The 14,597-nt window shown below is 35.0% G+C and overlaps 1 protein-coding gene across 1 annotated transcript in view; it reads right to left on the reverse strand.

The window, feature by feature from the left end:
- The window catches only part of LOC115887684 (acetylcholinesterase), a gene marked incomplete in the record, with an annotated part of 242,446 nt that overhangs the window by 162,200 nt on the left and 65,649 nt on the right, over positions 1 to 14,597 (reverse strand).

The following is a 14,597-nucleotide window of genomic DNA, read 5'->3' on the forward strand; positions in this document are numbered from 1 at the left end:
AGGGTTGGCGACTAGGGAACGTAAAAATTACGCGTCAAATAAACTATCCGGCCTGAACGAGAAAGAATCCGGTGATGATAGGCCAGACATCATATATTATATATAAAAGACATGTAACGAACTAAAAACGTTACAATACGATATTAATTTTATTGGTAGAATTTAAAGACTTTGATGACAGTTTTTAAATTTATTGCATTTTCATGCCTTCGTTTATCGGATATACGTTGGTGTCATTTTATATTTTCGTATCCATAACGATTTTTCTATTTTACTTATATTTTTATTAAGGTTAGATTATATTTGCCAAAAAAGTGTCAAAACGTCGATGCATGAAAATCAACCTTAAATCGTACGGAATTTTAATTAATTTTTTATTTATAAAATAATGTTCAAAGATTCTACCACTGCAATGAAATAACAGGAAACTACGCATAACAGGTTCATAAAACAGAGGATAGGTAAGTGAGTTAGTGAGTATACAGTTGAAACAACACTTACCAACAATTACTGGATTCTGGTTCTCCATTTCAAGAATAATAATTATTATTATTGCAAATTGCAAACAAAAATAATAGGGTTATGCTATGAAATTCTAAACAAAAACAAAAAAAAACAATCGATACACGCACGCTTGACACTTTTGACAGTCCCGAAAACAATCCACAAAGCGTTCCAACGTTGATATTTTTTGCACCGTCACGAAGCTATTCGAAGCCCGCGCATGCTAACAAAGTGCAAGAAAACCGATTCGAGTACGATTTCGAAACGATCCTGAAATACTGGTTGGAACAAACCTATTATGAAGTAAAATAGTACTGGTCAGCAAAATTAGTTTTGTGGGAAATATGTCTCTTTTCATTTATATGGAAATATTGAAATTAGGTGATATAATTCATGTATTTTATATTTCTTTGAAATATAGGAGTATATGTCACTAGTTCTGGAATATGTTTTATTAGAATTAAAAGCAAATTATATAATTATTTTATAATAAAATATGCAAATGTGCTAATTTACAGTTAGATAAATAAATCCCTTGGTGTCAACGCCATTACAATTTCGTATAAATTTATTGAATCTCATATGCTAATAGGTATTATCGATTCAAACACAATTAGAACATTTCGTCTGTCATCTACGATTTAGCTTCGCATTGATTACCTACTCATAAATCAAATTGATTCCACTTTTGTCACATTCGGCGTTGTTTTTGTCATCTCGATAAATACGTTCATTCCATATTCAAGAGTTAAATTGAAATTGACCGACAAAAAAATAGTATTATAGCTGAACTTAGTAATTATGTATGTACAGGGTGGTTCACTAAAAATAGCTCTCAGCCGTATCTCGGAAAGTATTAGCCGTAGGGGCTGCGGAAAAAAATATTTATAACTAAAGAGGCTATGAGAACTTGCTGGAAATTATTTTCAAGTTTGTAGAACGACCGCTAGGGGGCGCAACTGCAACAAAAAATAAAAAAATGGAGTTTTTTAACCATTTTGCCTAGAAAAGGTGTACTATAAGTAATAGCTTCATAATCTTCAGTAAATTTTGAATATTTTTCGTTAGAGCCATTTTCCCCTATCTACCAAAATAAAGTGGTGGGGGAAGGTTAGATCTGTTTTTATTTAAATATTAATAACTCTGAACTGGATGATAGGAATCCAACAAGCTCAGAGGCTCGTTTAAAAGAGCGTTTCTTACTCTATATTGTGCCATATAAACAATAATAATAAGCTTTTGAACGTAGACGCTAGGGGGCGTTGTCTTACAATTTAACAAACATTGCGCGTTTTTTCAAAAAAATTAAATACGATAGTATATGTAATTTTAGCCGATAGTAAAGAGTAGTAAAAGCTTAAAAAGTCAGCGAAAACCGCATATTGGTATCTTCTTTCAAACCGAAGATATTAGCAAAATTATAATAAATACCAAAAATAAGCCCTTAATGACCTTATTTTTACAACACGGTATCAGTAGCCCTCTTCATTATGCCCATTCTAACAAAAAAATAAGACCGAAACAGTTAGTTTATTTTAAAGTCGACGAAATACCAGAATACCATAATACCAGACGTATTAATATCTAATAATTAATCAGTTAGTCATTGCCACAACATCTGGATATCATCCTCGTCTGGTCAGGGAAGCTGTTGAAATTCACAAACATCCAAATAATTTCAACAGGAAGGAAGAAACTCTCTACCTAAACAAAATTTGGCATCCAGCTATATCTAGGACCAAGGTAGCGGTACGGAGAAGTAGACCAGTTCCGGAAGAACCACCACCGGAACAAGCCACGCCCCTTCCGCCGACGAATAAATACGCGCTACGCCGACGCGGAGGCATCAGTCTAGTGTGAGCAATCGGAGCAAACACACCTCTGAGGATGCTAGCCACTCGTGCTAGCGAAACGTTAGGAAGCAATTCTAACCGACGACGGCCTAAAAACCCGAAAAACCAAATTTCTTCAAACGATGGCCGCGAAAGTCTAAATCACTAAATTAAGATATTAATAACAGTGAACAAGAAACGATGATTCAGCGAAGTCATGGTAGGCTTTGGAAAAAAATTGCTTTTGACGTAATAGTATAAACGTCAAATTGGTATTAGATCAACATTTTGATACTCTTTTATCTTTTGATTGCTTTTTCAAAATGTCAACGACTTCAAATAATAAAGGCATTTTGAAAAAGCAATTAAAAGATAAAAAACGCTGCTAAGACTATCAAAATGTTGATCTAATAACAATTTGACGTTTATACTATTACACCAAAAGCAACTTTTTCCAAAGCCCACCATGACTTCACTGAATCATCGTTTCTTGTTCGCTGTTATTAATATCTTCATTATTAGATATTAATACATCTGGTATTCTGGTTTTAAATAATCTTATTTTAAATAATTTTTTCGTTTCTATATCTTTTTTTTTTGTTAGAATGGGCATAATCAAGTGGGCTACTGATACCGTGTTATAAAAATAAAGTAATTAAGGGCTTATTTTTTGATATTTATTAAAATTTTGCTAATAACTTTGGTTTGAAAAAAGATATCAAGATGTGGTTTTCGCTGAATTTTAAAACTTTTATTACTGTTTAGTATCAGCTAAAACTACATATACTATCGCATTTAACTTTTTCGAAAAAACGCCTAATGTTTGTTAAATTGTAAGTCAGCGCCCCCTAGCGCCTACGTTCAAAAGCTTATTTTTATTGTTTATATGGTATAATATAGAGTAAGAAACGCTCTTTTAAACGAGCCCTCACTTGTTGGATTCCGATCAACCAGTCCGGAGTTATTAAAATTTAAATAAAAACAGATCTAACCTTCCCCCACCACTTTATTTTAGCAGATATGGGCAAATTGGTTCTAACAAAAAATATGCAAAAATTAGCCAAGATTATGAATCTATTATTTGTAGTATCTGTTATCTAGGCAAAATTGTGTAAAAACTCCTTTTTCTTATTTTTAATAGCAGTTGCGCCCTCTAGCGGCCGCTCTACATACTTAAAAATAATTTCCAGCAATTTCTCATACCCTCTTTAATCACAAATAATTTTTTCCGCAAGCTCTACGAGTAATACTTTCCGAGATACAGCCGAGAGCTATTCTTAGTGGGACACCCTGTACTTAATAATATTATGATTTAAATAAACATTAATAATGATAAGAGAACTAACGATATATTAAAGAAATAATCTGTAATACTCAAGTAACCAAACAGAAAAAAAATGTAAAAAATACCCTAATACTTTGTATTGCCTGCCTTGGCTGCTATAACTGCCTGTATACATCCGTTCATAATGTCATCGAGGCTGCATAATATTAAGATATCATTCCATTCATCTTTCAGGACCAAGCGAAGTTCATTTAATGAAGCTGGTACCGTTTCGCCATCTCTAACCCTCGTGCCAAGCATTTCCCAAACGTCGAACATGATGGGCAGTTCATAGTGGTACCGTATGACCGAGAAAAAACGGCGTCAGCGGTGGCTATGAAATAAAGATCGCTGTCAATTTATACGTAAATATATATGGGAAATGTCATCGATCGTCATTTCCCAGCCAATTGGACGCCGTTTTTTTTTTCGATCATACGGTATATAAACTTGCGTGCATAGAAATCGGCCCACTGTAAACTTTTGACTTTAACTGTGTCTTTTAGAATCTATTTATCAGACCAAGAAAAAAATATGAGCTGTTTCAAAGACAATTTAACATGCTTTAATATGAGTATAAATTTATCCAAAGTACTTATCGTTTATATGCGTAGCAACGGGTAAACAAATGAAAGGCATTTGTGTTGTTGTGACAATAAGAATAAAAAACTTATCAAATATTGCAATTACTACTTTACTGTTACTTTGTAATCGAAATTTGCACATTGTTCTTTCATTGTTTGATTTGTTTTGTTTCATTGTTTGATTAGTGTTTCAATTTAATGCATACATCACGGAAAAAAGCTGCCAAAGTAATGGCTTTAATTGAAAATGGACTTAAACAGAGAGCTGTAGCTCGGCAACATCATATGAAACGCTGAGCGGTTCGACGAGTGTGTTAACGATATGAGAAGACTCGATCCTTTCGTAGGCGACCTGGAACTGGTGGAAAGAGACATACAACGGATCGTGATGACTTATTCTGTCAACAATATTAAGAAATCGGCATCTTAATGCTATTCAGGTGCAACAATAGCTCCGTGAAATACGAGGAGTGACTGTTAGTCAGAGGACAGTAAGACGAAGATTGAAGGAAAGTAACATGACCCCCAAAACACCCGCAATTGGTTCAAAACCTACCCCAGCTCATCGTCAAACACGCCTGCCTTTTGCACGGAACATCTGAATTGGCCACTAGAACAATGGGAATGTGTTTTATTCTCAGATTAGACCAGGATATGCCTCTATGGTAGCGACCAAAGAAGAAAAGTGTTCCAGAGGCCAGATGAGCGATTCGCAGAATGCTGCATTGAGGAGCGGATTGCTTATGGAGGTGATTTCTGCATGATCTGGGGTACAATTTCTATGACTGCGCGAACCGACCCAGTTTTTATCCGTTGGGACGACCGTCGACACGGGAGAGGAGGTTTAACTGGTGCTAGGTATATTGAGGAGATTTTAACAGTTCATGTGGTACCTTACGTCGACTACATTGGAAGCGAATTCACTTTTATGCATGACAATGCGAAAGCACACACATCAAGAATCGTACACGATTACATTTCAGAAGTCGATTTTCGGGTTATGGAATGGCCAGCATGCAGTCCAGACTTAAACACGATAGAACAGTAGAGGGAGATGGCCGATTCTACGCCAGGATCAAGGACCAGGCGCGCTGCGCATGCGCGTAAATCAGCTAGGAACATGTAAAATAGGCTAATAAACAAGAATAAACAGGTTTGAACCGCTTTGAACAGCTTTAAAACAGCTTTGAACGGCTTTTTAGCGTAAAACAACAGACCTGTTCAGATTTTGTTCAAACCCGTTCAAAGCTGTTCAAAAGCGGTTCAAACCTGTTTATTCTTGTTTATTAGCCTGTTTTACATGTTCCTAGGCGCATGATCCTTGATCCTTGCGTAGAATCGGCCATCTCCCTCTACTTAGAACATTTATGGGATGAGCTAAAACGCAGGATTCGTACTAGACAAAGGGCCCTAACCTCTATCCCAGAGCTCATTGTAGCAGTATAAGAAGAGTGGCTTAACATACCGCAAGCAACAATATCAAACTTGATTGAACTATGCCAAACTGTATGAGAGATGTTGTAAGAGCAAGAGGGGGTCATACCCATTATTGAAAATCTATTTTACTTAATTGTCAATCAATAAATAAATAAATAACGGCATACATCTTAGTAATAAAAAACGATAATTTGTTTCATGCATTAATTTAATAATTTTAATCCAAAGAAACCGACGTACAAATTAATATCTCTAAACTATTTTCAAAGAATATAAAATTGTCTTTCAAACAGTATATCTCTTAATCTGACAAATATGTTTTAAAAAATATAAAGTTAACTTCAAAAGTTTGCCTTGGGCCGATTTCTCTGCACGCAAGTGTAGTTCATTATAATCATCTGCCTTGTCATATTGAAAAATAACTTCAAAATGAAATGGTAATTGAAAAAATTGCAAATTGTTGATGACAAGTTCATTTCGCTCTTAAAAATTATCCAACGCATGTATTGACATAATCCAAAAAATAAAATGCTCAGGAGACATGGTTATGATCATAAAATTATATTTTAGGAAAATTTACACACGTAATTATTGCACAGGGTCTTCCCAAGTTGGAGTAGAAAAACAACCCTCCTCCATTAACCCTGTATAATATTCCAAATACTAAAGTTTATAAAAAACTGGTTTACGAAATAAAGTTGATATAATAATAATAAACTAAACTAAAAATAACAAAAATATAACAGTTTAAATTTGTCCAAAAATTGCTCCATAGCGTTTTTTTTGCATCTGAGTGTATATTAAAACCCAATAATCTACTTTCGATAGTAAAAAAAGTAAAAGATCAAAATAAAAACCATCAAAAATCAAGAAAATCAAACCGAAATTAAAAGAGGAAAAAATTACTTAATTGTGAGAGGATAAAGAATGAAACTCTTATTCATCCAATACGTTGATGCATGCAAATCGATAATGGCATATAGTTAGAGTTCTATAAATATACCTCTTTCGAATCTTCGGCGCAAATCTCTTTAGTGCGCATTGTAATTTTTCAGTTCCGAGGCATCTCTTTCGCTACAATATTTCCATCATTAATTTAAATTTAAGGCATATACAATACGATACAATTAGGAGGAAGCAGAATAGATGAACGGGAAGAGACCAGCCAGCGCGCACACGATATTTTAGAGGAGATGGGATTTATTTTAACAACAATAGATATTTCTCGGTGAGGAAAGGAAAAGAATGAAGGAAGAAGATATATGATGCTAAATCATTTACCGATAAAAAGGTGTGATGAGTTAAGATACAGGTAAGTGGTTATAGTGGTGACAGAACTTAAACCTTCTGAAAAATAGACTGGAAAGAAAAAGCAATCTAAAAAATAAAATAGTTTTTTTTTGTGTAAAATGCCACTGGGTTAGAATATCATAATATATTTAACACTTGGATCACTATACAATTTATAGATTATATTTTTTCACAAAAGGTCACAAAGAAATATATATTTAAAAACCAAACCGGGATGTCACGTTTTTAAAAAGTCTTTATTTTTATTTTTACAGAATTAAATAGATTTGAAAATGCCCAAATAATTTTACGCCAGGTCGAATGTGCAGCTACAACAGAGAGAATTCTAGGTAAAATGGAGCAAAAAGTAAACGTACACGATACGTGATCTATTGTAGAAAAAAGGAACGCTTGAGCAAAGCGTAGTGACGCTGGCGTAGGTGACGGTACGTGAGAGATTAAAGCGACGTGAAAATGTTTAAAAACCCGAATGGGTATAGTCACGATGGGAGTTTTAAAAATTTTAAATTGTATTAACGATTTCATAAAATGCTTTGTTTTACTAAACAGTTACGTCTTGTTTGACTTTTAAGATAAATTTAACTGTTTCTAGTTGTCAAGCTGAACACCCTTTATTATTAAATTAATCCTTCCCTAGTTCCCTAGTACGAGACATGACAATACGTGGTTCATGCTGAAGGACAAGCTTAAAGGTACCTGGAAACATCCGAGATCAGGACATTGGCACCAATTGGACCACGTAATCGTTCGAAGGACGCACCTAAAAGATGTCAGTCTCACAAAAGCCAGAGTAGATGCCGAATGTGGCACTGATCACCGACTTTTAATCTCAAAAATGAAAATCCAGTTAAAACACAAACATCCACACTGTAAAAAGCAAAGCTACATGACCAGATTGAACGTACGGGGTCTAGAGAACAACGATACCGCCGACGCCCTCCGGGAAGCCATCAAAGAATCACTTCCACCGATAACTTCAATCTCAATCGTGGATGCTGAACATGGTTGGACACAACTAAGAGATGCGAGTCACAAAACCAGCGAAACAGTACTGGGAAAATCCAACAAAAAGAAACAACCAGACTGCTTTAACGAAAATCAACCGCATATACAGGCTTTGTTGGAACAAAAGCATAGAGCACATCAAGCCGTCACTGCAAATCCACACAATCCAAGACTAGCAGACAACTTTAAGGCAGCCAACAACACGCTCCGAAGAAACCTGCGCCAATTAAAGGATAACTGGTGGTCGCAAAAAGCTAGTCAGATTCAGGAGTATGCCACGCATCACGACTATCGAAAATTCTTCGAGGCTGTAAAAGAAGTATACGGTCCAACTAAGAAGGCAAGATGCCCAATTATGGCACAAAATGGCAAACTTCTAAAAGAGGAAGAGCAAACCAGAAACCGCTGGAAAGAGCATTACAGCCATATCCTTAACCAAGAAAACAACCCCAATATGGAAGCACTCAACATAATACCTCAGTATAACAGCCTCGATGTATTAGACATTCCAATAACAGAACAGGAAATAAAGGACTCCATAAAACAGCTTAAAAACAACAAATAAGCCGGCTGTGACGCGATTCCGGCGAAAATCTATAAGTGTGCAAGTAATGAACTTATTGGTCATCTTAAGGCTCTCTTCGATGTCATATGGGAAAGCGGAGAGGTACCTCAGGACGTTTGCAACGCGAATATAGTGAATATATTTAAGAACAAAGGAAGTGCATCAAACTGCGGAAACTACCGAGGAATTTCATTACTGGCTGTCGGAGGAAAAATTCTTGCAAAAATTATGTCAAACCGCCTGCACCCACATATAGAAAAAATCCTCCCAGAATCGCAAACGGGTTTTCGCACCAACCGCAGTACCGTCGATTCCATATTCTCCATACGGCAATTACAGGAAAAAGTAACAGAGCAGCAGTCTAAACTTTACGTTGCATTTATCGATCTAACAAAAGCCTTCGACTCTGTGAACAGAAATGCACTTTGGGCAATTATGAAAAAATTCGGAGTACCCATCGAATTTCTTACAGTGTGTAAAAGCCTCCATAACAACAACCAATCAAGAGTGTCATATCATAAATCACTGAGCGATCCCTTCCTAACAAACACAGGCATTAGGCAGGGATGTGTCTTAGCGCCTCTCCTATTCAATATATTCACGGCAGCGCTCTCCATTATAGTGGACAGCAAACTGCAGGAGAGAGGTTTGGGCATTAGATACAGATACGACGGCGCACAGTGCTTTGAACATATGGCTCTAGAGGACAAAAATGCAAAACTTCTCTTTTATAGTAGCCAATTTATTTAAACTAGGTTTATTTGACACAAATGATGAGTACTCTCATTGTACTAAATGATGATCTTAGTCCCACGTTTATGAAAAAAATTTTATAAATAATAAAAATGTTGGAGCTGTGTTCCATCTAAGGAAATAATAATTTATAGTATGAAAACGGTGTAAGTATTAAATAAATCCCTGTGATAAAAAAGAATTGAAATAACATTAGAACATGATTCCTACAATATAATCCTAATATAAGATAAATATGTTTTTCTTTAATGAAAAAGAAACATTAATGTTATATTTAATTAAAAAAAAACTTAAGATGCTATAAATTTACTTTAGGACATCAAAATGCATAGATCGTAACTACTCTGATTCAGAAGAATCACTGCTGACAGAATCTTCCAAATTTATAGTATCCAAATCACAGGTAGATGAAGTATCCTCACATATAAGATATTTCTGTACATCATTTTCTAATAAGTTAATTTTTCGCGTTGTTACTGTTCTTCTTGCTGGCATGAGGGGTTCGGATATTAATAGTTACCTCTTTAATAGACCATATCCATATATTATTTTTTCCTTTTCTTGGGTATGAGGTTTTATAATAAATTGAAAGTTGGAAAATTTTTATGCGACGTTTCGCTCCAACATAGTGGGCTTTTTCAGGCACAAGTGGTGTCTCATTTGACTGGAAGGTTCATCAATATCTAATAAAGAACACATTTTTTGAAATACAAATAATTTTGAGTTCTTGTCCTTATGATCAAGCCAAGTATTAACCAGATCGGCTTTGCTTATCAATTTTACTCCATCTGAAAAGTATTATAAAATAAAGTTTGTCGCAAGCAGACGCAGGTGAACTATACAAAAATTAAAAGTGTATGAATATGACAACACATATATTCAATAAATACGTTATGTTTTGATATGTTTTTTTAAATGCCTTTTTGAAGTTTGAAAACGTAAAATTTTTATACCCATTTAAGAATCATCTTAAAAAATAAATAAAAACTAAACAATCACGAACTTGTTTAGAAATAAATTTAAAGTACATTCCTTGTTTAACAATATCCATAGTGGCTTTCAATTAAGTACGTACCGTTTAACTCCATAATATACAGAACTACTATGAATGTTATTCTTTTCACTGATAAGATAATGATCGCAAAATTTATTTTTAGTGAAAATATTTGCTAACAAAAAACACTGTTTATGAAAAATAATATACAGGATGGTTGAACATTGCTATAAGTATATAATTACATATTCAGATATTAATAAATTTTAACTTTTTTTTTTCGATTTTTGTCTATGGGACGAAGCACTGTGCGGCGGTCTGTTCATCATTAAAAGACTCAGGGCAAAAACACGTACAAAATTCATCACAGAACTTCAATACGCTGATGACTGTGCTCTAGTTGCAAATACGTTACAGCAATTGCAAGAAATGTTGAACACATATACATGGGCATACGAGGCCTTGGGACTTAAGCTGAACACCGATAAGACTAAAATCATGTGCACTCCCCCAGAAGATCACAACAATGCTATAAAAATCGGAGATGAGCTGTTGGAATATGTAGCGGAATTCAATTACCTTGGCAGTTTGATTTCGGAAAAGGCCAATATAGACTCTGAAATTCAGCACAGGATTAGCAGAGCCTCAAGAGCACATTCTGGAAATTAAAAGACAGGATTTTCTATAATCATGACTTGAGCAAAAAAAACGAAACTTGCAGTGTACCGAGCGATAATAATTCCCACCATGTTATATAGAAGCGAAACCTGGGTGCCGTACCGCCGACACATGAACGCATTAAACAAGTTGCAACAGAGACATCTTAGACAACTTTTAAGAATAAAATGGTATGAGAAATCGGTCCTTGAAAAAGCTAACTGCGAGAGTATTGAAGTCATGATTACAAAGTCCCGCTTAAGATGGGCTGGTCACGTATGCAAAATGCAAGAACACCGCATACCAAAATCTCTGCTTTACGGTGAGCTTGTAGACGGTAAGAGGAGGCCGGGTGGACAACTCAAAAGGTTCAAGGATATTTTCCACGAAAACTTGAAAGAAATTAGCAAGCCGAATGAGTGGGAAGGGGCAGCTCACAATAGAACGGAATGGAGAAGAATTGTAAAGTCAGTTAACAGCGACAACAAAAAAGTAAAGAGGCAACAAAGCAATGAGATTTTTGAATGTCTGGAGTGCGGTAGATAGATAACATCACGTATCGGGCTTTTCAGTCACAGAAAAGCTCATGAAAGAAAACGCCTTGCGTGACCATCTTCTGATGCGTGTCAAATACTCGTCAGCGAGTAATGGCGGTATATGTATGTATGTAGTACGAGACATATGTATAAAAATGTGACGAAACTGTTTCGCAATGTTTCTCAGCAGAGATTTTGTTTCGATTTTGTATCTAAAAATGCTACTTGGTAATACATCAGTTAAGAGAGATTTCTAGAAAGCCACCCAATAATAAGTGATAATAAATTACCTATTGCTCATTTTATACTGTTTTGCTCATATAATAAATCACAGAAATAAAAAAACTAAAGACGTTTATAAGTTGTTTTCTAATATTTACCTATTTTTGTAATATGATTTCAACAATAATTTATTAAAGAGTTTAATACTGTTGATAAATAAAATATCTATTTGGAAAATTTAACGTCATAAAAGCAAGTGGATTTCTTCAAGACAGAGAAAACGATTTATTTTATTTAAGTGTTAAGATAATATTGACAGCACCGAAGAATATTTCTTTCTCCTTACTCAACTTCAACCTAGATTTATATTACTCTCTCTATAAGCTTTATCATTCATTTAAAAATAGAAAAATTATAAAATATAGTATTTAATGACAAAAGACCATACCATAACTTGGTATACTGATGCTTCCAAAACCAATACGGGAACAAGGATCGGAGTGTTTGGGCCGAGAGCTAATTACTCCGAACCAATGGGCACTTACCCTAGTATCCTACAGGCAGAAATCTACGCTATCGAGAGATGCGTACAACTTATCTTAGATAGGAACTATCGGAAACAAGAAATAGCCATCTTATCTGATAGTCAAGCAGCGTTAAAGGCGATCAACTCAGTATCAATCAATTCGAAATTGGTCAAAGAATGCATAGAGAAGCTGAATAAATTAGGCAAAGAAAACAAAGTCCTCCTACACTGGGTGCCTGCTCACCAAGGGATAGAAGGCAATGAAAAAGCAAATAATCTAGCTAGGAAAGCAGCGAACACTCCACTAACTGAACCAGAACCGTTCTGCTTTCCAAGTGGTAACCAACTCAAGGCGGAACTCAAGAACTTGGAAGATTCCATCCGCAACCTGGAATGGAAATTTTCCAATGGTCTAAGACACTCGAAGAAGTTTCTGAGGGCTTATGATGAAGAAAAATCACAGATCTTCCTGGGTCTGAGTAAGAACAATCTTCGGATTGTCACGGGGTTTTTAACAGGACACTGTCTCCTCAACGAACACCTCAGTAGATTGAAACTAAGAAGAAACGGCGAATGCAGATTCTGTGGGGAAGATGGGGAAACACCAGTACACCTCATCACTGAGTGCGCCGAGATGACAACCATTCGTGCCATGAATTTTGGTACGACTGATATTGGAGATGGAGAACTACCCTCTATAAAACCGTCCCAGATACTGGCTTTTGTCAAGCCCTGGGACTGTATGATGAGTTATGATTCAAGAAAGGGGGACATAATGGATCTGTAAGGTCGAAGTGATTAACCCCCCTCCCACTCATTCTAAATTCTAAAAAAAAAAAAATTTAATGACAATTTTTAGGAGAGATACAGGGTGTCCCAGAAATAAGTGCAAGTATTTTAAAGGGTGGCAGATCTCAATAAAAGAAACCTATTTTCTCTCTATCGTTTTTTAAATAAGCCCAAAATAACGGAGTTATTTTACTTTAAAAATTTCCAAAAAAATTATAGTAGGGGTAGAAGGCCGATTCTGCATCAGGAGCAGGAGCAGAGCGCACAGCGCATGCGCGTAAATCAGCTAGGAACATGTAAAATATGCTAATAAACAAGAATAAACAGGTTTGAACCGCTTTGAACAGCTTTAAAACAGCTTTGAACCGCTTTTTAGCTTAAAACAACAGACCTGTTCATTTTTTGTTCATACCTGTTTATTTCTGTTTTAAAGCTGTTCAAAGCGGTTCAAACCTGTTTATTCTTGTTTATTAGCGTATTTTACATGTTCCTAGCTGATTTATGCGCATGCGCTGTGCGCTCTGCTCCTGCTCCTGATGCAGAATCGGCCTTCTACCCCTACTAATTATTTTTTGCTAAACTTTTGAGAACCACTGGATCTTTTCTGGACTTTCTGTCTTGTAAATTTAATCTACTACATATGTTGCCATATTATCAAAAAATTATGTACTACCGGTTCTGAATACTACCATTCCTATACTACCAGCTTTGTATATGAATTTTTAAAGTAGCTCAACCTAAGACGTTTATGGATGTAAAGCACCAGATGGCGGGGCGTATTTCACAGTCTTTTACTACAGAAAAATATTTTTTGTTACTATGAATTTTAAAGCGACCAATAAAAACAGAGAAAATAAAAATCGATAATTTTCGGACTGTGCCAATTGGTTACTAATCGACCAGATACTTTTTGTCTATTAGATATGCTATAAAAGCTGGTAATTATACAATTCGACCATTGTAAATACCCGACAAATTTCGCAAGGCCGACGAGGCCGATGCTTTTCACTGATAAGAAAAAAAAATGTTTGTTCAGATAATTTTCGAGATATTTTTTCTTTCTGAATGCACATTTTTAAAGTATTTTATATTCTTTGTCCGCTTGATCTATTATACTGGTTGCACGTATCGAGGTTCTGTTTCTTCTAGTTTTAAAAAATGTTCTTATTCCTTTGTAGTTGTAGTGGTTGTAGTGTAAAATAGAAAACAGAAATAGTTTAGTAGTGTTTTTATAGTTTATTATTTTGCAGTTAAGTAGTAGGTGAAGGGATAATTTGGTTATTTTTTCTTTTTGTTTGATTAATTAGTGTTTGATAATTTTTTCAGTGTAGAAGTGGTTGAAGTATTGAAGAAGTAGTTGTGTAGTATTTTTATAAGAGATTATATTAGTTTATTTTGTAGATGAGTAGTATGTGAAGGTATTTGGGTATTTTTTCTTTTTGTTTTTCTCCTAATTGTAGTAATTCTATTAAGTATTATGATAGATACACTAATATCTTCCTTCAACTTCGTTGAAAAGTGCGTTATCATATAATTTGGTTTTCTGGTAGTAGAATAT

Source organism: Sitophilus oryzae, unplaced genomic scaffold (assembly GCF_002938485.1).
Source record: "Sitophilus oryzae breed Bouriz unplaced genomic scaffold, Soryzae_2.0 scaffold_60_pilon_pilon, whole genome shotgun sequence".
Lineage (NCBI taxonomy): Eukaryota > Metazoa > Arthropoda > Insecta > Coleoptera > Curculionidae > Sitophilus > Sitophilus oryzae.